General features: G+C 39.2%; 1 protein-coding gene across 7 annotated transcripts in view; it reads left to right on the forward strand.

Moving 5' to 3' along the window:
• Positions 1–15,674: 15,674 nt before the first annotated feature.
• Positions 15,675–23,233, forward strand: part of PPFIBP2 (PPFIA binding protein 2) — a 101,391-nt gene continuing 93,832 nt past the window's right edge. For 4 of the 7 annotated variants that reach the window (XM_064657251.1, XM_064657253.1, XM_064657254.1 and 1 more), the window contains exon 1: positions 15,675–16,007. The gene's annotated coding sequence lies outside the window, so the exon portion shown is untranslated. The remainder of the gene's footprint in view (positions 16,008–23,233) is intronic. The other 3 variants (XM_064657255.1, XM_064657256.1, XM_064657262.1) reach the window with 1 other exon arrangement.

A 23,233-nucleotide genomic window follows, 5' to 3' on the forward strand; every position in this document is an offset into this window, starting at 1 on the left:
CTCATCTGTGAGTTTCCACCACGTGCATTTCACCACAGCTATGACAAAGATAAAGAACAACTTATAACACTTCAGTCTTGCTCACACTCTTTCTGGAGCACAACAAAGATTAGGTTACTGGTCCTGCAGCATGAAATAAGCTGGGAAATGGGCTGTGGGTTTGGGTAGCATATGAATTTTGCAGACTGAAGTGACAAGAGTATCTTGGGCTTACAGCAGCAATGACACAGTTGAGAGAGTCATGCGTGTGAATATGCTCTGTGCTGCTGATCAATTCACATTCAGGTAAGAAAAAGACAGCATGCTTTCTCCTCCAACTTTTTGGTAATCTCATAAATATATATGATCTCATTAATTTTCATAACTGGTAACACACAAGTAGATATTTTTGAGGAAGTCAGAAGAGGCATTTGGTTAACTCCTGGATGAAAAAGGGTAAAAGTGAGGACTGCCTGTTCAGAAATGGAAAGGGTCACGAATATCTGAACTGAATAATCTGCTCCAGCATAGAAGTCTCCAAAAAGCAAGGACAAAGCACTGTTGGCAAAGCAGTAGTAAGCCGTGACAAGACTGCATGAAAGAGGGCACTGACTCCCAGTTCAGGTAGATGATACGATTGTTACCATGGGAATGAAATTGGTACAAGGAGATGAACACAGAGAAGTCTTCATCAGGAACAAAAAACACAAATGAGTTTATGACCTCTACCTTCACCATCTAGATAACATCCATTACTGCCCTTGTCCTCTCACAGTGTGCCTTCTCCATGTGCTCATTTCGTCTGAACCACTGGCTTTTTGCTTTTTCAGAGCTGCATTTTCATGTTCAGTCTCAACAGACAGGTCCCTCTTGTGCTGGCTCTTTTGCTTTGCTGCAGCTCTCAGGGTAGAATCCAGTGCTCTCTGCTATGACAGCAGGATCATCATCTTCCTAACAACGGCAGCACTCCTTGATGCTTTGGCTGCCATAAAGGCCCCTCACCTCTTCACTGATACCAAAGTTACCTTGTCCTTTCCTGCATTAAATCATGACTGACCCTTCCGCAGAAAGCTGGCTCACGTCAGGATAATCTATGAGGATTATGTCCTGTTTGCACTTGAAACAATCAGAATTATCACAGACAGAAAGGTTTTCAGCCTTCTCTGATTTGTTGACACCCGTGTGATGAATTTAAGCTTTCTAAAAACACTGTGCTTGCTTACTTTTTTGTGGATGCCAAGGATCTGTGGACTGTATGTTAAAAGCAACTTGCCAGTACAGCAGAGCTTGATGCTGGGAGCACAGTGTAAATTATGTCAGTATAACTGGGTTTGTTTCTAGAGTGCCCATCAAGGATAAGCTTGATCCTCAGAAAATATTCTTCCTTTCTCTTCTTTTCTATCTGCCTGGATCTGGAGGATGTGAGCCTGTATTAGCATTCATGCAAGCAGACACCATATAAGAAAAACCCACACTACATATTTATTACAGATGGGTTTACCACTAAGCAGCACAAATACTACATGCCTACTGTCATCCTGCTTTGTAGCAGTGCATTTTTTTCCCCACCCCTTGTGCCAGGGTCACCAGTCAGAGGACACGGCTGCAGAGACAGTGCATGGAAGCTCAGCAAAGAAACTGCAGAACCGAAATCGTTAAGATGCAGCTCTCCTAATACTGAAGAAATAGCTCCTCCTGAAGGCAAAAATCCAGACCTGTGACTTTTTAAGTTATTTGAACTTTTCGTGGTTCTGCATTGCATATAAGAAAATAACATTTTATTATACTTGCACTGTATTGAACCCTAAGCCCAGAAAAAAAGAATGTACAGAATCACAGAGTCGATTAAGTTGGAGAAGACCTCTAACATCATTGAGTCCAAGCTTTGAGTGAACACTACCTTGTCAACTAGACCATGGCACTAGGTGCCACATCCAGCCTTTCCTTAAACACCTTCAGGGATGGTGACTCCACCACTTCCCCGGGCAGCCCATTCCAACGCTTGATAACCCTTTCTGTGAAAAAATTCCCCCTGATGTCCAGTCTGAACCTCCCCTGGTGCAGCTTAAGACTCTGTCCTCTCGTCTTGTCGGTGATTGCCTGGGAGAAGAGGCTGACCCCCACCTGGCTACACCCTCCTTTCAGGGAGTTGTGGAGAGTGATAAGGTCACCCCTGAGCCTGTTTTTCTCCAGGCTAAACAACCCCACTTTCCCCAGCTGCTCCTCACAGGACTTGTGCTCCAGATCCTTCACCAGCTCCATTGCCCTTCTCTGGACACACTCCAGCACCTCAATGTCCTTCCTGAACTGTGGGGCTCAGAACTGGACATGGGGCTTGAGGTGTGGCCTCACCAGTGCCAAGTACAGAAGGACAATCACTTCCCTGGTCCTGATGGACACACTATTCCTGATACAAGCCATGTGCCATTGGCCTTCTTGGACACCTGGGCACACTGCTGGCTCATGTTCAGCTGCTGTCAACCAGCATCTCTGGGTCCTTTTCCATCAGACAACTTTCCAGCCACTCATCCCCAAGCCTGTAGCAATGCTTGACCCAAGTGCAGGAACTGGCACTTCTCCTTAGAGACCTTTTCTATTAAACATACCATAAGTTCTGTGACATCATTACTGCAACTACACAGGGCATTCAGAAAAACAAACTATTGCTAATAGTAGCTGACATTTTAAGGAATAAGACTAAATAACTGACCATGCACAAGAATTAGCAAATCATATGGGGAGTTCCCCTAAGAAACAAGATCAATTTAGAAACATACCTCTCACTGTGGGTTATGGTAAAACAGGTATAAAAAAAGACAATATTGAAGTTTTTTTTCCATTTTGTTCATATCTTATAAGTATAAAAATTTTCTCTTGTGATTGAGATGAACAGTTAATTTCAATTAAAAAACCTTGTGCTCACTGACATGAGAATAAAGTCATCTGGAGATTGCATACAAAGCATAAAGGGGATGTGCACACATGCCCATTATGACAGGATTCTCAGTATTAGGAGGAGGTTTAATTTATGACTCAACATTTTCCAATGTTATGTGTGCAAATATACGTGTTGTGCACACACACACACACATATATATGTATTTATAAAGCCTTAAAAGTTTTCTGTTGGAGATATCTGGATGTTACTCAGTTTTTTCAGCTGTTCACACTGACAGTATAAACCCCGGGTTTAATTTGCCTTGGAATTTATTATTGCAAAATATTTCAAAAAGACAGTTGTTTGAAACCCCTTTTAAAATAATTTTGAACAAGTAAAATCTTTATGTGGAAAAGGGTAACAAAAAAAAAAATCTCTGAAATGCTCCCTATGTGAGTGTCATATTTATTACAGATAACCATCTGCCTTTCCTTTTTATTTTGAGCTGACTTCTCAGTGGGACTGACCCCATGCAGTGAGTCAATGCCCACTCCATGATTACAAGACTGAGGCTTTTCTTTCTGCTCTTTGAACTGTTTCTTAAGAGTAGAGGAACAAGGGAAAAAAATATCTGTAGAAAACATTTTGTTATTTGATAGACCTTTAGGAGTATCTCAAAAAGTAAATACTTCTAAAATGGCTAATTTTTTGGAGTTTTAAGTAGTCTCTGACCTGATTTTCTATTTCCCAATACTGTCTTCATCCAACTAATGACAGTCTGAAAGATCCAGCATTTGGGAGCAGCGGTAGAAATACCCACTTTAGGACATGTTGGGCCTGTAAAGGAAAATACATCTTTGTTTCTGACTAGTTTACTTAAACTTCTAGAAGTAGAAAATGTGTTACATGAGTGTTTCTGTCCCAATAAAATGAAAAACAATTTAGTTCAGGTTAGTTTTTTATTCCCAGAGCAAACATATTCTAAATCATCACTTTGCTTTTATAAAATAAATCCATTATATACATCAGAATTTGAGGATGTTATGGCCTAGATTTCCTTTAAATTAGATGAGAAGCAGAAAATATCAAAATTGACAAAAAATGTCTTAATCTTGAGAGCTGGTCATTTTTTTTTCATAATGCCTGTAATAAGTTATGTTTGTCTGTACATAGGACTCTCTTGACCTGTTTGGAGTAGTCAGATTTTTTTATTTCTGTTCAGACCCGTATGGAGGTTTAGATAAACCTGCAAGAATGTGCTTTTATAAAGTCAATTTTTTAAAACAAATCTCTGGCATTCTGGAGTAAACACATTTATTTACTAGTATGTGCAACAACCAACTGTTGTATTTTCATGATTTACATTGTGTATGCCACAGGGGTTCCAGTGGTTGTCATAAAGAATGTACAGAAATATTGAATTTAATTTGTTTGAAGCAACTGTGGTTTTCCCTACACAAAGTAATACCTACACAGTACAGAGGTTGTTTAACTTAAGGAGTTTCCAATGCTGTTTTAATTGCATTTTTACCTTAAACACTAATATGATTTCCAAACAAAGCCATAGCCACAGAAAGTCACACTATCAATCCTAACTTTACTAGATCTGACTGTCCTCATTTTTAGCCTGTAAGTGTTCACAAACTGTGAGCTCAAAGACTTGGAATTGCTACACTGAGGAACTTACCCACCCTCATGAAGAGGACAGTGAGATCTCTAATTAACACAGGCTAAGCAGAGGCCCAGTTGTTTGCTGCCTTGGGTCCCTACTATCAAAGCATTATATCCAGTTCCTGCTACCTCAATGCTGTTTTCTGTGTGCTAAACCAACTCTTTCCAAGTTTAGCTGTCATCAAAGACTCAACTTTTGGCCTTTCTAACAAAATTCATCCGAAAAATGGTCAGAAAAAAATAGGAAAAATTCCGTAAGGACAAGAGCAGAGACTACCTTTAGGCAGGAATGGTTTTCAAAATTACAAAAAAGCTTCCAAGCTTCAAATATGTAAAAAGCTATTGCAAAGCAGAAGAGAAGCATCTGTGCCCTTTATCACTGATGGTCAGAAATAATTCAAACTGCAGTCAGGTTAAACATCACAAAGTTCTCTGACTACAAGGCTAGTGAGCCTTGGCACAGACCTTTTCATCTCAGAAATTTTCAGTGGCAGGAGACTCGCAATATCCACTGTCAGGAACAATATTGGTTTGAGCAACCTTGAATTTTGGCAGGCGATAGATCACAAGAGCAGTTACCTGCAGAGAGGAGGAGCGGTCTCTGGGGCCCTATCTAAGCCATCCTGGCAAGTTAACTGAGAAAAATGAACATATTGTCAGGTGTCTATTTTTTTCTCTAGGAATCAGTGCCCCTCCTGAAAATTGGTGAAGCTCCAAAGCTGACAAAAATCACTTGAATAGACCAGCTTTTCTGTATTTGCATATGGGACACTCAGTCTGTGTGGTCTGATGTTGCATTCATTTGATTTGAAATATGACTGGCAATCATTGAAAAATAGATCATTTTATTATCCTTACCTGGGTTCTCTTGTCCCATGTTTGTGATAAATGAGGTTAGAAACAGTATTTCAATCAGAATGTCCAAGGAAAGATCATTTAAATAGAGGACTGTTGCACCTAATTGTTCTGTGATCTCAAAGTTAATCATTATTTTCTTATTCTTAATTGGCTGGAAAAGGAAAGAATCAAAGATATGAACACTAGCTGCTAATGCAATGAATTAGATCCTAAACTTCTTACACATTTATCTGTTATCCAAATACTATTTTATAAGTAATCATCTTACAGTATTTTTAGGAGCAGCACTGATCTTATATTTTGTACTTTTTTCTCTGATCCCATGTAATACCTGCAACTTTCTGTAATCATTAACACCCAGAAAGAATTAAATGCTTTGGGGAGTTTTTAAATATAGCGGTTTTGTCAGACTATTTAGTTTAAACAACACATACAACCAATTATTTTTCCTCTTAAAGGCCAAGTCTTATACTGCTTACATTATTACTGTCCATTTACTCAACTGAGGATTAGAAGATAGTGCCAACATAATTTCCTGTGTATATACTCAATTTAAAATCAATACTGTCCCATACAGAACGATGGCTCTCCCTGTAAGAACTGCAAAGATTTACTTTGGCTTTATGCTCACACAGTATTTTTCCAAAAGCAATTTTAATGTGTCTGCAAGATGCATACTGCTTTAATGCCAGCTTTCCAGTGCCACATATACAGTTGGTAGAAACAGCTTTGACAGAAAAGATTCATAACCTGGTTTAAACCCTTAGCTCTTCTTTATACAGAAGCAAAAAAAGAAAAAGGGAACCATCTGAAATCAGGTATTTCAGTCCCAGAGGCAATCACCTCTGAAGTCTGTGCAGAACTTGTATCACCATGGAAAATGTTATGTCCTATCAGTATCTCAAAAAAAATTTATTTCAGTAATCTTTCTAGCAAAAGCAATTTTGCTGAATGCTATGAATTGTTTGTCTGCTCCCCCATTTCAGAAGCTAGTGAGTACATCCAGAAAAAATGCATTTCCTATTCAACTGTTTGGCCATAAAATGCAAACATAAACTTTCAGGATTAATAACAGCAGTAAAGTCAAAATGTATTGTTTTAAGTTTACAGAACTTGCATGTAGACAAACTGGAAAAACCTCCAGGCTACTCTGAATCCTTTTTTTCCCCTGCCCCCATAGTATTGGTATCATAAGAAAAATCACATATTCCCATTCTTGCTGCACATTTGGTACCACTACATTTCTAGTCAGTCTTATCAACAAATAATTTCTTACTAAATTTCAAAGAAATATCATTAATTCCCCAACCATAAATTATATGATACAGAATTACAGAATCATTAAAGTTGGAAAAGACCTCCAAGATCATCAAGTCCAATTGTCAAGTGAACACCATCCTGTCAACTAAAATATAGCATTAAGTGCCACATCTACTCATTTTTTGAACACCTCCAGGGATGGTGACTCCACAAGTTCCTTGGACAGCCCATTCCAATGCTTAACAACCCTTTTGGTGAGGAAATTTTTCCTAATATCCAAACTGAACCTCCCGTGCTGCAACCTGAGGCCATTGCCTCTTGTCCTATCAATAGTTGCCTGGTAGAGTTGTAGAGGTCTCTCTGAGCATCCTCTTCTCCAGGCTAAACAACCTCAGCTCCCTCAGCTGCTCCTCATTGTGGTCCAGACCCTCCACCATCTCCCTGCCTCCCCTCAATGTCTTTCTCACAGTGAGCAGCCCAGAACTTTAAATATGCACTTTGAATAAATCTGTTTTTCCTTATCAAATTTTTACTGAAAGATGAAATGTTTGTTTTACTAACCAATAGGTATGAAGGATGTACATTTTTTTTTCTACCCAAGAAGTTCAAAATATGCTGGCAATGGTCAGAAACTTGTATGTTTATGTTTTGACATGCACAAGTGCACATACATAAGCAGGAAAAAAAGAAAAGGTACACAAGTGTACAAATACAAAACAATCCATATGAGCCATTATAGTTTTCCAGGTGAAATCAAAACTCTACAACCATGTATCTTAAGCTTATTTCATAACAGCACCATCTTTTCCTTGAAGAGCAGAAGAGATGTAATTTTTTAAAACAAAAACATCTGAGTTCTTACCACCCACCACCATCCAGCTACTTCTGCAAATAAACCTCCAAAGATTTATCAGTCAGAGAACAGCACTGAAATCCAGGTGGCACAATTAAGTTGCAGTTTATCTTACTATACATTTTATTGACTCCCTCTAATGGAATTATAGGGCAAGGAAGGTGCTGATTATCATATCCATAAGCAAAATTTTGGTGAATTATTTATCTTAACATTTGCTGTCATTATATTTGTCTGATACTACTCACAACATTGAATTAACTTCAACACTGTAAGTATTAGTATCCATAAACATCACTTCTAATTTCACCCTTGTTTGTGTCTATGCTAAAAGAATTTGTTTGGCTGTTTGATGAGGAAATACAACATCACATGACTGACTAACCAGAAAAACAATAAGGAATGCTCATAAACAAGGTATGAATACTTTTTGAAAAGGAATGTGGTATGTACACAGAAAGAGAATCCTGGTATCTGACAATGTGCAGGCACGACAAAGGAGAACTAAATTCATATCCTTATTCTTTCCATTCCTTCAGGGAAACAAATATTTAATCTCTGTACAGTTGCACTGAATAAAGTCAGTGTTCTAGTTTCTGTATGACTGGTGAACTAGGCTTTAAGACCAAAGGAGTTTTTTAAAGGAGCCTGAAAGAAGTGAACCTTTTCCTGAATGTATCAGCTAAAAAAAAGATCTTAACAGCAGGCATAAGTAATTTACAATATCAAAAAGTGAAACATTTCTCAGGCTGAATCTGTGAGATACAATTCAGGTCTGGATGCAGAAAGCAACTGTCTTAAGCTACATCAATGACAGAAATGCAGCCATTATCATACCAGCAGGTTTTTGATACTGGAGTACTTCTTTTGACTTGACATAAGTTCATGTTTAGGAAAACAATTAGGACCATAAATTATAAATACATTAAAAAAAAAAAAAAATCTAGTTCCATATCAAGATAGAGCACTTCTAAAACAAATCAGAGCCACAATAAAGATGACTGACCATAGTTATTTCCTGTTCAGAGAGGATTTTTTGGGAGATAGAATCTCCTAACTATTTATTAACATAGCAAGTCAAAGACAGTTCACATTAAGAAGACACAGAGAATAAAATAGTGTTATGATAACACACAGTAACACATACATTTTAAATATAAGTTTGAATCTGTATAACATAATTAAACCACAAATTACCTGAAAGGGCTTGCTAACTCCCCAGGTTTCAAAATTCAGTGTTCATAAACAACTTCTATGACTAATCCTCTTTTTGTTTGAACTAACAGAAACTACAACAAGGCACAGAAGGCAAGTTTTAGTTTTCAGAGACAAGTTCATTTAGAGGCTTATATAGCTGCAATCAGTGTGAAATCACAACAGGGTTCTGAGTCATTGGCAGGTTTTTCTCAGGATCAACCAAACTCCTGCAGCTGTGGCACTGTGATCAAGCTAAAAACCACCTTTCTCATGCTGGTACTTAACTTGTTTCCCTACCAGCTCCAGTCCCAAGGTGCATGAAGACTGTACAGCTTCTACCCACGAGTTTTAGACCAGTTCAGCTCCCCTTATGGGATGGGGGCAGAATGCATGATTCATAAGGAACACGTCCCTGATTTCCTAACTGGAAATGTGTAAATAGGCAGCTCACAGAGAAGACTTTGGTTTTGATTTGTTTGCTTCCAACCAACAGAAACATATGCTGAGACTTTCATTTGTGATAAGATCCATTCATCTATGCAGAGATCATAAAGTGCACAAGATATGTATCTAAATTTAAGAGAAGAGGGCAAGGTGGTTTGTTTTGACCATGCAAGAGAAAGAAGAATTTTAAAGTGGCTGACATTATTTATAGTCCCCCACTAATGCTTTCAAATTTACATAAAATCTGCCATAAATTCAAATCTTAATCATCTAAAATTGACTCTGTTTCTCGATAATGAGCTTTAAATTTATAGGCCATACACTGGAAAACTAACATTGCTGCAGTCAGGTTTTGTTGTATGAGACTTTAGATCACTATGCTAGCTAATTTAAAAAATAAAAACACATTAGGATATATTTCTCTGGTTACTTCCGAAATCTAATGAAAGTATAGTGACCAGTATGTGAGCAGTCATCTGCAAAACAGGCTTACAGCTCAAAGGCAGGGCAGAGAGAGGAGACATTTTAGTCTTAAAAAAAAGCAAACAATCAAAAACAAAACAAAAAACCCTAAGAGTGGAGAAAAGTTGAAAGTCAACAGTCTGGTGAATGAACAAAATAAGTCTTACATGCTAGATCAAGTTTCAGAAAAACACAGTTTATCTCTGAAGGTAGAGAGGGGAAAAAAGGAAATGGGGAAATAGATAAAATTCAGATTACAGAAAGAGTCAAGAAGGATTCTTTGACAGGAAACCTGTATTGTGTAAAAACAAGCTACATGTCCCCAGGGAAACTGTAAACCTGGGAGCTCCTGTTGATTTGTCAATCACAGTCAATTACTCATAATTTCCAGGCCATGCATGCTACGGTACACTCATGTAGGTGATCAGCTACTGGGTCCAAGGTAAGAATTAGAGATAGGGACCTGCTGCTTTTTTCTGTTGTTGGGTTGGCTTTGGGGGCTGGGTTTTTTGGTTGGTTGGGTTTTTTTCTAACAGACCTTTGTGACTGCTTGCAGACTGACCTTAAGATAATTTTAAGATGTGTATCAGCAGAGACTCAGCTATGCAGTTGCCCACTCTTCTTTAATCTCCACAGAAGGCATCATTTATCCTCTATGAAGTCGCATCTCAGCAGACATCAGAAAACACCAAAAGACAGCTGATCAGTAAACAAATCAAGAGCTGAGGCATGTGACTGAGTTCCTGCATATCAGCTGAGTCACAGTGACTGACCTTGTCTGCTCTGGCTAATGTCGAGCTCAGATGAAAGTGGCTTAAGCTAATCTTCCCTGCCTGAGAGCTGTGACAAGTCACACACCACAGCTCATTTCTGCAGCTAAGCAAGCACAGAGTGTTTTGTTCATCAGACTAACTGAATTGTAACACCAAACCACATCAGCCAGAGCTGCCCAAGGTCTGCCTCCAGAGCAGAGGTGAAGGCATGACTTACTGTGTCTGTACACATGATTGTGAGGAAAAGAACCGTGTGATAGCAACCATCCCAATCACAGACAGAAGTAACCAAGAACACTGTCTGGAAAAAACAGTGGACAGAGACCCCTGTCTTCTGCCTCAAAGCTTGCAGGTAAGATGAACTTGGAATTTTTCTGCTGTTACATTCTTTCCTATGTTTGAAGGTACAGGATTTCATGGTTTATTTTTTTTTAAATAAGAACTATCTTATCAAAAAAAGAAAAAGTCTTAGTTGAATCAAATCCAAATGCTGGCCAGAAGAGTTCACGAAGAGATAATAGAACAATGGATATCTTCTCAGTCAAGAAATTGCTTAATAACATCTTGTGTAATTCACAATACTTTCTAGCATGTGGGGTTTTTTTACCCCATAACTTTTTAATACAACAAATTTAGACAAATGTCAAATTCCCTAATGTCATGAGTTCAGTCTGACTGAAACAAGTCCCACAACTCCACATTGCCTCACCACAGTAGGTGGAATAGCAGCTTATATGAGACTGCATTCTCTACATACATTCATCCATGATGTACAGTACAAGCTCTATTTTCCAAGCTACAATTAGAAGGCCTTTGCCTGATGGTGAGAGCAAATGAAACATTATAAACAGCTGTGTCTGCCTGAGGAGATATCAGCTGTCCTCCATTAGCTTTTAATTTGCTATGGTAGGCTTGCTACCCCCAAAATTTATAAAATGCCTCAACACATGGAGGTAGTGTTTTCCGGGGGGCCAAAACCGCTCATCCCAAAAACTCTTAGGATGACTCGTGTGTGATTTAAAATCTGAGCACGAGATGGCGCTAAGTCCTTGTAGCACCGCCGCCCAAATTTGGATCGTTACACCTGGCTCAGGTGTCATTCCCATCAGCTACACGCGAGCGGCCAGATCAATGGCTTGCTTAAATGTCTTTTAAAATGCTGAACAAAAGTAACAATGCTTTCCTGAAAGCCTTTTTTAAGAACTGCATGGGCTTGTGAAAGCTTCTGGGATACAAAGAGAGGACTGGGGGGGAAAAACGAAACTGCTCAACAAATATAGCGTGCTCTAACAAAACTATCTATATATTAAGGATTTTTTTTAAGTGTATTTCATCTGTCCTAGTAAGAAATACCTGAAAAGAAGACTTTTATATCATATGTTCTGTTGCAGAACAGATAATGCTCTAAACGGTGACAGAGGAAAAGAAAAAGTAGTAAGTTCTGTTTTGGTATCAAGTAGCTGTAGCTATCCAAGATTTCAAGAAAATTTCAATTGCACTTTTATGTAGAGGTCAAATTTCTTTATTTAAACTCTCATCTTGAATATTTCAAGTGAACTCTACCAAATAACAACAGGTGGGGGAAAAAATAACACAAAAAAAAAAAAAAACACTAAAAAAAGAGCACACCACATATGCTAGAAAAAGTTTTGAAGGGCGAGAGAAGGTTGTGCACCTTACTAGAGGAAATTGGTGACATGACTGGCCACAAATCTCTATTAAAGATAAGGCAGGCTATGCTTTCTAATGAGACATAATGGATTAGCTGTACTGAGTTAATGGGGAAGGATTCTTCAATACATTATTTCCTATCTACAGCTGATTTAACCACGTTTACACGATAAGCAATCTCTGAGCATTTAAGTGGATTGCTTTTTTTTCCACAAACAAGAGATCACACAGTACTGCAGCTTTCACAGTCCTGCATCACAGTATTTATTCATTGTTCTAAGGTTGATGTTTCAAAGCCTGTACAGACTATGAGGACTGTGATTTGAGGAAAGCAATGAAACCATACTCTGACTAATCTTTGCTATAGTCTTTTTGAAACAAAGCTTTTGATAAAGAAGGACATGAGGTCTCAGGTATCTCTTATGAGAATTTTTGAATGAATTGATAGTAAAATATCAGAGTGGTTGGGACTGAATTTAGACTACATTAGTTGCAGCTAATTTACTCTGTTTTATAAACAGGGAAATTAAAGCTTTATAAAAACCTTTCAGCAAATAAACCAGTAATTTGGAACATGCTGCAAACTGATGTATCAAAACATAGATGTTTTTTCCTGCCTTATAGCCACAAGTTTCTATCTAGGGAGCACAGTCACTTAGAGCCCTCATCTAAGTGTCTGTTTTGGCCCTTACCCTTCATGGATTATGAGCCATTTTGCCACTTTTCTGCATAATCCAGTAATGGACCAAACAGCACTAGGAAAGAACCACCAAATGCATAAGCCTAAGCACCAATCAGGCACACTTGTAGGATCAGGAATATGGCCTGAACTGAAACACAGGGTCTCCCAGCATTGTCAGAGGGACCATAACGTGACACTGAGGAAGAGAAACTCAGACAGTTCTGCTCAGTAAGTTTTAACAACAAAAAACAAACCCTGGTCTTTATATCTAGTTAAGATAAACTGCTATAGAGCAACACATGGGATCTTACAGACAGCTTTGCACCGTTTTTTGAGATGGAAGAAATGAAGATGGTCAATAAAGCAATGTCCAGCAGCGTCCTCTTTTGGGGTTCCTAACTTCTTTTTTTTCTTAGGTCTTTTCCGAGAAGGATGATTCTGCTCTCACTGAATAAACTTCATTGTTATATAAGAGAGGCAAAGACTTAACACAATGCCAGCTTTGTGACAGTCATGAGTCTGCACCACTGCAACAGAGAAACAAACCACTCTTATTGAAGGGGGGACTTCTGGAATGGTAATTAGCCAAGAGGGCAGGACAGCTGAGGGAGTGCTTCTGAAACCCGCTACACTGAGAGAGATGCAGAATTAATTAACTTTTTACAGTGATATTAAACAGGATAGACAGGAACAAAAAGCTTAAGGGAGCCCGAAATTAGGATTCTCTCTGCTTTCCAGTGATGCAATAATATAACGTTAAGAAATACAGAAACAGAACTGTAAAATGATGGCACGTGAACACTGCAGCAGCAGCAGGACAGTGTTTTGTGTTCTGTGCTTGTGCTGTTCAGCCTCTCTCTGCTTCTGCCTGTCCTTCCCAAGGGAGTGGCAGTAATTGCAGAGCCTCTCTGTTCCAGGCCCTTCCCCTTCACAGCACCAGGGCAAGGCCACGCTCGCCTTCCCGTGCACTGGCTGACACTGCTTTTCCCAACCCAACACTGGGGTACAGCATGTACCAGCAGGGTTTTGGCTATTCCAGGTCAAGAATAAACAAGAAAGGAGGTAACAACCCTACATGGTCATAACAGAGCAAATTATGTCCCAGATACTGCTTCTATCACATGGAAAGTTGCCCAGACACCTGTCCTAGACCTCCAGTGAGCTGGGGAAAAGCAGGGGAAACCAGACTGGTGTTGAAAAGCTGTTCAGCTTCACCTAGATTTTTCTAAATTCCACTGACTCTTTCCTAAATGGTTTAAGGATACTGCAACAAGCAGTGCTATATCATTTTTGGTATATAATTTTTGGTATCAGTATTACAAAAGATGCAAATGTTATCAACCACTGTAATTTGCACCACTCCTCTACGAGACCCATGTAAGATGACTACCTCAAAGCTGGGAGGAAAGACAAGAAAAATTCAAAAGCCAAGTTAATACGCAGCCCATGGATTCTTGCCAGTTTTTAATTATTCTTCGGCATGTTCAGAGATGTTTCAAAGGCGTTCACTTCCCATTCTCTCCCTCTTACACCTTGGGCATATTTTCTCTGTACGTGAGGTCCAATTCCTTATCTGGAATATCTGGTGTGTGATTCATAGTTTTGGTGTTACGTGCAAGTTTAAAACAAAACTGAAATAATAAATAATTCTTCCAAGGTCAGAGAGTGCATCAGTTGGTAACAGGGAACGAGATGTTTCAACATTCCAAATACACTGGAAGCTTATGTCAGGCAAAAAGAGATTCTAAAATTCAGGTAGGTTGTTATAAGTGACAAAATTACATTAAAACATCGTGCATACTAAACATGCTTAGACTATTTAGGTGAAAGCATCATCATAGAAGGAAGACAACAAACTGTGCTTGTTAAATACAACCACTCCCCACACAGTGAAAAGTGTGCGCTAATTACATTGTGACTCCCAACTCTTTATCTCACTTTCTGCTAAATGGTTAATTTTGTTTTGCCAACTCACTGGAAAAATGACATCATCAGAAGTACTTGGCACACACAATGCTGTGAAAGAGCTGCGTCAGTGTTGCACAGGTGGGATGACCTGTTTGGTCACCAGAAACCCTTATCAGACGTTGGATCAGTAAGGCACTCAGTGACCAGCAAACTCCCAAGGACTAAAACTTGCAGCACTTTCCACATTTCTAGAAGTAATCCAGGAATCTCTAGAGGTGCAAGAAAATCCTACACTTTTTGAGCGTGAGTTTTTGTTTAATGTTTGCTTCCTTGGAGACTTCCTGTACTAGAGATTTTTGCCATCATAAACAGAACACCAGAGAATGTTTTTTAAACAGGAGTCAACAGGAATATGATATGAAACGCTTTTATTAATATAAATGACCCATGCTATTGTTTTATTAGTAGAATTAAAGTAGATGAGAAGCGCTTTAAGTATAGAAATACTTGATTTTTAAATCTCTGGAGAAAGAGTGTATTGTTTTCCTCTGTTAATAATATAATGTTTTTGCTAACCTAGAAAATCCCTGGTATGCAGGAATGCGGGAAGAAGTGCCGGGTAGAATGTTTTAGTTAATAAACTAAACGTAGTTTTAGTCAATAGTTCTTCTTCCAGCAATAACGACACGAAGAATAAAACTCAGAAACTGATGGCAAATTTTCCAGACCCTTGGTTGGGTTCGCGCAGAAATTCCCTGGAGCACCTGCCCGCGAGGGGGGGCGGGAGCGCCGGGCGCTGTCACGTGGGGGCGGCCCCGAGCGGAGCCGGGTCGGGATCGGGACCAGGGTCGGGAAGGATCGGGACGGGCTGCGGGGGAGGATTCGGGCGCTCCCCGGGCGTCCCCCCGGCGCGAGGAGGCGGTGGAGAGCGATCCCGGGCAATCCCGGCTGTCCCAGCTATCCCGGCTGTCCCGGCGCGGCGCTGCGGAGGCGGCGGAGGCGCCGTCGGGCAGGAGCAGGAGCAGGAGCAGGTCAGCGGGGCGCTTTGGTCGGTGTGTAAACGGGGGGACCGAACCTGTTGCTTCTCCCTCCTCTGCCCTGCCGCGGGAGTTCAGCGCTCCCCACCGCCGGGAGGGGTTTTTAAACAGCCGCGGCTCCTGTAAGTTAAATATTTATCCTCGCAGCTCCGAAACTCGAGTTCGGCTGGCGGTTCAGTAAATACACCGCTCTGCTGGCATGGAACGGTCGGTTCGGTGCTGTCGGTAATGACATCCAGCTGCCGCCAAGTTCTCTGAAGTGGAAGCGAGGTGTTCTCCGCCCCCGCCGCCCCCAGTCTGTATTTGAGAATTAACTGGGAAAAAAAAAGAAGAGGTATGTGGGTCGTCTGGGTCGTCGCAGTGGGGAAATAAGATCGTTCAAAGGATATTCGGAAAAGAACAGCTGGAAGATGAAAGTGGCTGTTTTAAACTTTAGTGGGTGTTTTAGCAGTGCAGAGATAAGGGAGGTAGGAGTGTGAGGGGATGTCAAGGGGATCTCCCGTTCCATCGGCCAGCACTCATGTTATCGTGCTGCTATGATAAAAATACCTCCCCCTTAAACATTTGCAAGAAGGATAAGGAATTACACCCATCTGTGTATCATCAGTTGTTCAGTTTTGCATGGGGCAGAATAAGATGCTAAGTAACAATTTGGTATGTCAGTAACTGCACTGTACGTAAGTGCAGTGCAACATGTGCTTTTGAAGATTTGCATGTAGAAGGCATTGTATTTCCACAGTCATCAAGGTCCTTTGCAATTTCATATTTTTAATTTTAAGGTTTTGGCAGGAGGGGGTATACTGAGGAGCTCTTTGCTGTTGTTTCTTGTTGTTTTGGGGTTTTTTAAGCAGGAATATGTGACGAGGTGCATGAAGGACTTCATTCTGAAACTTGTATGGAAATGTGGAAAGAGTAGATGGGAGAGTAAAGAAAGCAGAATTTCAGCTTTCCAAGTTTATTGATTTTCTTTGCTTGTGTTCCTGATTTTTGCTTGGGTCTGCTGTATGAACTTGTCTAAAACCAATGAATCTTTATGCTTCCTTCTGTCTTCCTAATGGGGAAATGTTGGGAGTAGAACTAAGTGTACTAGGAGAGTGAAAGGACAAATTGGGACAAACCAAAGTAAATATGTATTGGATTTAAATGATATGGATTTTCTGTCCACTTGCTCATAGTTCCAGCTGGGAGCAATTATAAGGGCCTCTTGAACCTGAAGGAAACCCAGTGTCAATTAGAGCAGAGGTAGAACTCAAAAGAACCTTAGCTTCATCTTGAGGACAAGTATAGCTTGGTACCAGAATGTGAGGAAAAATAATATGTAAAAAAATTTTGTAGTATATAAAATAATTTCAAGTCCCCAGTAACAAGACTTGAGCTGAGGGATAGTTCAAGACTAGTCTTACCACTGACTGCTGATGTATCTGCTGTAGAGACATATGACACACCTGTAACAGTTTCAAACTAATCTTAGCATCACTTTAGAAAACTTAAATGCGTTATTTACCTAAGCCAGCTAGTAATCAAGTGTCTTGGCAAAACATATAGCAGTTTATCTGTCATTCATCTGGGACTCTGCCCTATGGAAGGCCCAAATTAAAGGGAGGGGGCAGAAACTTCTTAATCTGTGTGACTGAAGTGTGGTAGGAATTGGGCTGGGAGCATTGTTCCCTGATTCCATGTTCCCTTGCTGCTTTCGTCTGCTGTCCCAGAAAGTAGAGGAATTAGAGGACTGATGGCAGAGGGCACTGCTGCTACCATCTTGATTTCACTCCAGCAACCCTATCCATGTGAGGACTCTGCTATAAGCAGGGAGGACAGGAAGGAAATAGGAAAGAAATAAGATGAGATCATAAGCACTATCCTCCCCTCGCCCCTACTGTATCTGATGTCACTTCATCTGTCTTCACATGGGACCAGCAGTGTGGACAAGTGATCAGGGTGGGTGTGTATGTAAACAAAGGGAGAATATATTGATGTAGGCATAGACTAGAGAAGTGCTTTCTGGGCTCTTGAATCAATTCTCCCAGTTTCCTGTCATGCCTGTTACACTGAGTCTCTTGGTTTCTCTGGACTGACTGTTCAGGCTCTAAGGCATCATAATGTGACCTCATGTGGAAGAGTGTGTTTGAATGGAGAATGGGAAGAGAACAGATGGAAGAGAGTAAGTGGAGACCTTGAGAATCACCTCCCCTGAACACTTTGATAGGGTCAGCAAACAGGCAGGAATGGCAGGGGGACGATGTCCTCTGAGTGCAAAAGATGGGAAAATGAAACAGAACAGAAGTTACTGAGCCACCTGTTTGTTTTTCCATGTGCAGCCCTGCTTCTAGCCCTCGTTTACCTAACTTGTTTCCTGTTTGCCTCTTTCTGGTCTCTCTCTTCAAAACAAACAAACTCCCACAAAACCTTATAAAGCACTTATACACTGCTTTCACTCTTATTAGGCTACTCAGAGGCAGACCAGAAACTTAGCTCATTTTCCCCACAGCTAAGGATTTGTTTAAGCTCAAACAGCCTTGACCTGGTAAGATTAGCAAAAGATTACCTCATGTAGGTAAAACAGAGCCTCAGTGGGGTTTTGCTTATTAGCAAAAAATCCACCGTCCTCCAATTCCCCTCCCCCCAAAAAGATAATTATAGGAATAGGATGAAACCATCTCCTTGCTTTAGAAGTCTATAATATGATGATTTAGTGTTTATCAAAGCAGAGAATTATGGATAAGGAAATGTGTTTTGTGATAATGATCACTCAGTATAGGTGCAAACATGTCAGCATCCAACAAGCTGTACAAAGAAAGGCTTTTCTGTGTTTTCCAGAAATATCCAGTAGTGTAGAAATAGTAATACAACAGATGCCATCGTTTAGGGCAGTAGACTAGAACCTTCAGAAGTCACTTTTCTGTCAGTCAAGTGGCATCATTCAGTCTTTGGAGATGTTTATTGTCTATTTGCCACTTCATTGTCAGAGATCCTTTCAACTTCTTAAGGTATGATCTTGAAATTTTCCTAAGCTGCTGAATAAAGTTTAGCAGCAATGGCTGCCCCTGGAGGCACACTTGATCACTTACCAGACTTCAGTTCATGGCTATGAAGTAACTTTGCTTCAGTAACTTGACTCAAACTAAGAAAGTTTGAGCCATGAATTATTTTAAGTTCTCTAAATTTTCCCCAGTTTGCTTTTGTCTGTTCAGTGCCATCAACTCACCTGCTACTCTGTAGATATGAGGAAACTGAGACTCCCACCCTTGGACAATCTCTTCTTTATCTTTGTCTAAGCACCAGCTCTGAGGTGATAACATGTCTTTGATAAACTGTGACAGCTTGAATTTCTTCCTGTCACACCTTTACAGTTTTTACATAGCTCTCTTCTAAATAGATGCACATTAAGCAACAAAATAAAGGTGCTTTTTATTTATTTTTTTTTTAGCTAGATGCCTCTGCCTATAAGTTTTAGCATGATGTTTTTATTTCAAGTCTCTGCGACCTTCAACATTACTTTTGTTTCCTTGCATCTTCATGTGTTTATTTGCTATAAAACCATTTCCCAATAGCTCTTATTTGGCAATTCATTGATGTAGACAACAAAGTTAAATTACAAAGATAATTTCTTTCTGAAATAAATATAAAAAGTAAACCCTGATGGCACTGTTGCCAGTTTAGGTCAATTTGTGTTTATACTGTGCAGCTACCAAGTTACAATGTAGGCATTTAAAGGACTGTAAGCACGACCTGGATTTTAAACTCTAATTTGATAACCCGTAAAGCAAGATTTTTATGAATATTCTGTAGCTTACTAGTATTTCTGGAAGACCTGTGACCCAGAGTTGCTGAGAGCAAAAAGCTGTATATTTTCATACTGATCAAAAAGGAAAATTTATCTTTGCATCCATAAGACAGGACATTATTTCTCTGTCAGATTACCACCAAACAAATGGGTAACCATTAGTGGTTTTCTCAACTTTGTGAATGTGATGCATAAAATATAATCTTATATTTATTTCATGTCCACATAAAAATTGTGTGTTTATCCATTTAGCTGAGTTTTCCGGGTAAAACCTGAAGTAACTGAAGATAAAAGCTGAGAACTGAATACAGGGAAAACCAGAGCGTTTTTTAGGGGGGGGGGGGGAAGATAAGAAAGCTGATGGTGACCAGATAGTATGTGGCAGACAGCATTCCTTGAATGCTAAAAGATGTATCTGACTTCCAAAAAGTTGCAATGGCAGAGTGTGAACTGGCGATTGTATGGGAAGTCTTTTGCATATCACCGAAGATACTGGTACTAAGTTGATGATGGTTTCCTGAAGCAGATATGAATTTGGAGAGAACAGATCAGCAGGCCTGATTGTCCTTCAGCAAAATCTTGAATTTAAAGTAGAGGGTTGAAATAAGGCTGAATGACCAAAGTCAGTTCACACTGATGGAAGACAGAGGTCCAAAGCCTGCCTCTGCTGACTGTGCGTCTTGTTTTCATTAGAGCAACATAACATGAATGAATATTCATAGAGAATGATTCACTTGTTGGTTAGGTCCTCATACTCTTTAAGATCAACAGATTGTGTGCCAGTTAAAGTAATTACTGAAGATAAATCTAAGCTGTTGCATTCTAATCTGGATTTCCAGCACTTACAGTATGGGAACTGCTGTTTTCCTTTATCTTCTTCTGGAAACAGGTTGGGTTGGTCTCCCCATTCAGAGGTGACTTAGCTGGGGATTGCCTTCTTATTTCTGTCTCTACTGCTCATACAAAAAAGTAATTTTGTTTCCAGTTTGCCCTATTTTTGACCCAAAGTTTACTTCAGAAGTCTTAGTTGGACAGGGGAACATATTCAAGTGTCTCTTGAATATAGTGAATCATAATTTTATTCCACAGTACAGTGCAGATGGAAGCATCTGCTTTAATAACACACAATCAGAACATCTTATTCTAATGACATTGCAGTAAGATTTATGAATGTGATGGTGATAAACTAATGCACATAATCCAGTCAGCTCTTAAACAGAAGTATTCTGATGTTTCACTGCAGAGGAAAAAAATTCTCTAGCAATGACCTTGAGGAGGAAAATCTAATATTTTAGATAGGAAACAAGCACAAACCATCCCAGGGAGCAAAGTTTCTGCCTTTCTCCTGGTGTTTGCTGTTTGCAGTATTAGACAGGGAATGTATTAAGATCTTCTTGCACAAGACTTTTTCATATTTTACTTACAATGTTCTGTCATTCTGTAGCTCATATGAAATTTCTGTTAGATCATCTTTGGTGTCAGTGCCTTGGTGACATTCTGGCCAATGTTAACCCGAGAATGGAATGGTGATCTCCTAGGAATGGAAGTAGATGATCTAAAGACATGCCTTCCAACCTCTACTATTCTGTGACTCAATTATTCTGTGATAGCATTCCCTTCATAAAAAACTGTTTCAAATAGGTTTAAGTGCAGGCCTCTTACCTAAAGTTTAGTATTAATTCTGTTCCTTTCTTTCTTGGGGAAAACCTCTTTTTTCAATTTTTTATGCCCAAGAGTAAGGTATGAAGTTGTGCTTTGGTTTATTTGTGACTGTAACCTCCTGTGTACTTTGCAGTGAGGGTATAAGTGCTGTAAACTCTTTTGCAATACATCCTTGAATAACTGTTTCAAGAATGCAAGAAGAACAAATCTTAAAATTTGGAGGTTACTTACATGGACCAGAAACACAGACTGGTTGTAAAATAGCAATGAAAGTAGGATATGTGATTCTCTTAAAAATGTACTCATTACATCTGAAAAAAAAAGTCAAAATTAGTGAGTATTTTCTTTTCTCAAGAGTAGTCTTCTGTAACTAAAAGTGTATGTACAAAATACTTTGGTGTTAGCACAGATAATGCTAACCTGGAAATCTCAGTCATAAACATTATAAATGATTAGTTAACTGTTTCTTGAATTAAAATGTTCTTCAATTTAGAAAGCTGAATGAATCCAAAGTAGTAATTTTACCTGAAACTCCGAAGTGCAGTTTGTAGTCTGATCTAGCAAACTTCACATGTACAAAAGCAAAATTATATTAGAAACTTTTGTTATTAGAAGAAAGGAGAGTTGTTAAAAAAAGCTTTTGTGCAAGAAAAAGATCTGTTCTGGCCTGCTTTTGCAGAGCATACAGTAGTGTTGTGAAAAATGCTTAATAACCCACAGTAGTTACTCAACCATACTTTGTCCAGTGCGTGCAACATTTCATAATAGTTGTAAATTAGGCTACGGATTAAGAAACTGTTTCAAGAATTGTGGTCCAAATCTCTTTTGCTTTGATTGCCTTCTCCATTTTAATTGGGAAATTTGGTAGAGTCTTCAGTTTCCTTTGTAGATTGTGAAGCGCAGCTGGTTCTCATTTCACATAAACCACTGGCTAAAGAGGGACTTCAGAAGACTGCATTTTTATATATACTTTTTTTTAACACGGGGAGAGGAGTTTGTGTTCAGAGTAAATGATTTATTATAAAAGTTATAAATACTCCAGAGTGAATTTAGCTTGGATTCACCAGTCATTTGTAGTTTTTCTTTAATCAGAGCTGCTGATTATCCAGGACTAATTGCGAATGGGACTAGCAGCTGCTCATTTCCTTTGGAAACCCAGATTTGGGTACTTAGAAGAAGAGCTTCCAAATTAGTTGAGACTGATAAAAGTGCCACGCTAGGCAGCTTGCCGAGTTTGCCAGGCAGTATGCTCATAATTTTACTGCAAATGTGTTTTATTTGCTTTCCTTACCTAACAGAGTAAACAGTACTGTTTGCAGCACAGTACAGTCATGAAGCAGAACAATCCCTTATCAGTAAGGACTAATAGAGAAGAAGAAATTTCTTCATGGCAGAACAGTCTTTTAGTGTTTGTCAATATGGCCATATTTTTCTTTTCAAGTAGGAAAGGACTGGATATTTATTATTTTGGAGTTAATAAAACTGTCTTGTATATTTCCACTGAAACACAGGGGACTAAATCTCTTATATAATAAACAGCAAATCAAATTTTCCTTACAAGTTCAGTATGAAAGTATAAAGATGTCAGGATTACTGGTATGGAAACACACTTTAGTCCATTTTCTGGAAAATTAAATAAACTAAAAAAAACTGATAATAAATTCTGAGGAGAAAATTAACTTCCTGCAATGGATAGTAATTTGGATAGTTTAGTCTTTTTTCTAATTTTTTTTCTTTTAATTTTGATTTTGATGCAATGTCGCTTGGCCCCAAATGGCAAGAAACTTGTGAGATACTTTTCATCCAGATAAATCAGCTCGTAGCTGTCAGGAATTAAAGGACTTTGCAAGTCATTAGCCTGAAATAATTCCATGTTGTGGTTGTTTTAATAAAAAGGTCCAATAAAAGCATTGTTATCAAACAGTAAAATACGTGATTAAGTTACCTCAGGAAACTCCATAGGTTTATTCACAATCAGACCAAATGTGAGTAGTAGGACTTTCAAACAGTTCCAAGACTCAGTTGCTCTGAGTCTTAACATGAAATACTCTGAAGTAAAACAGGATGTGTAAAAGCCTGACACTCAGTATGCCCTCAGGTGTCATTGCTGGTTT

Source organism: Pseudopipra pipra, chromosome 6 (genome assembly GCF_036250125.1).
Source record: "Pseudopipra pipra isolate bDixPip1 chromosome 6, bDixPip1.hap1, whole genome shotgun sequence".
Classification (NCBI taxonomy): Eukaryota; Metazoa; Chordata; class Aves; order Passeriformes; family Pipridae; genus Pseudopipra; species Pseudopipra pipra.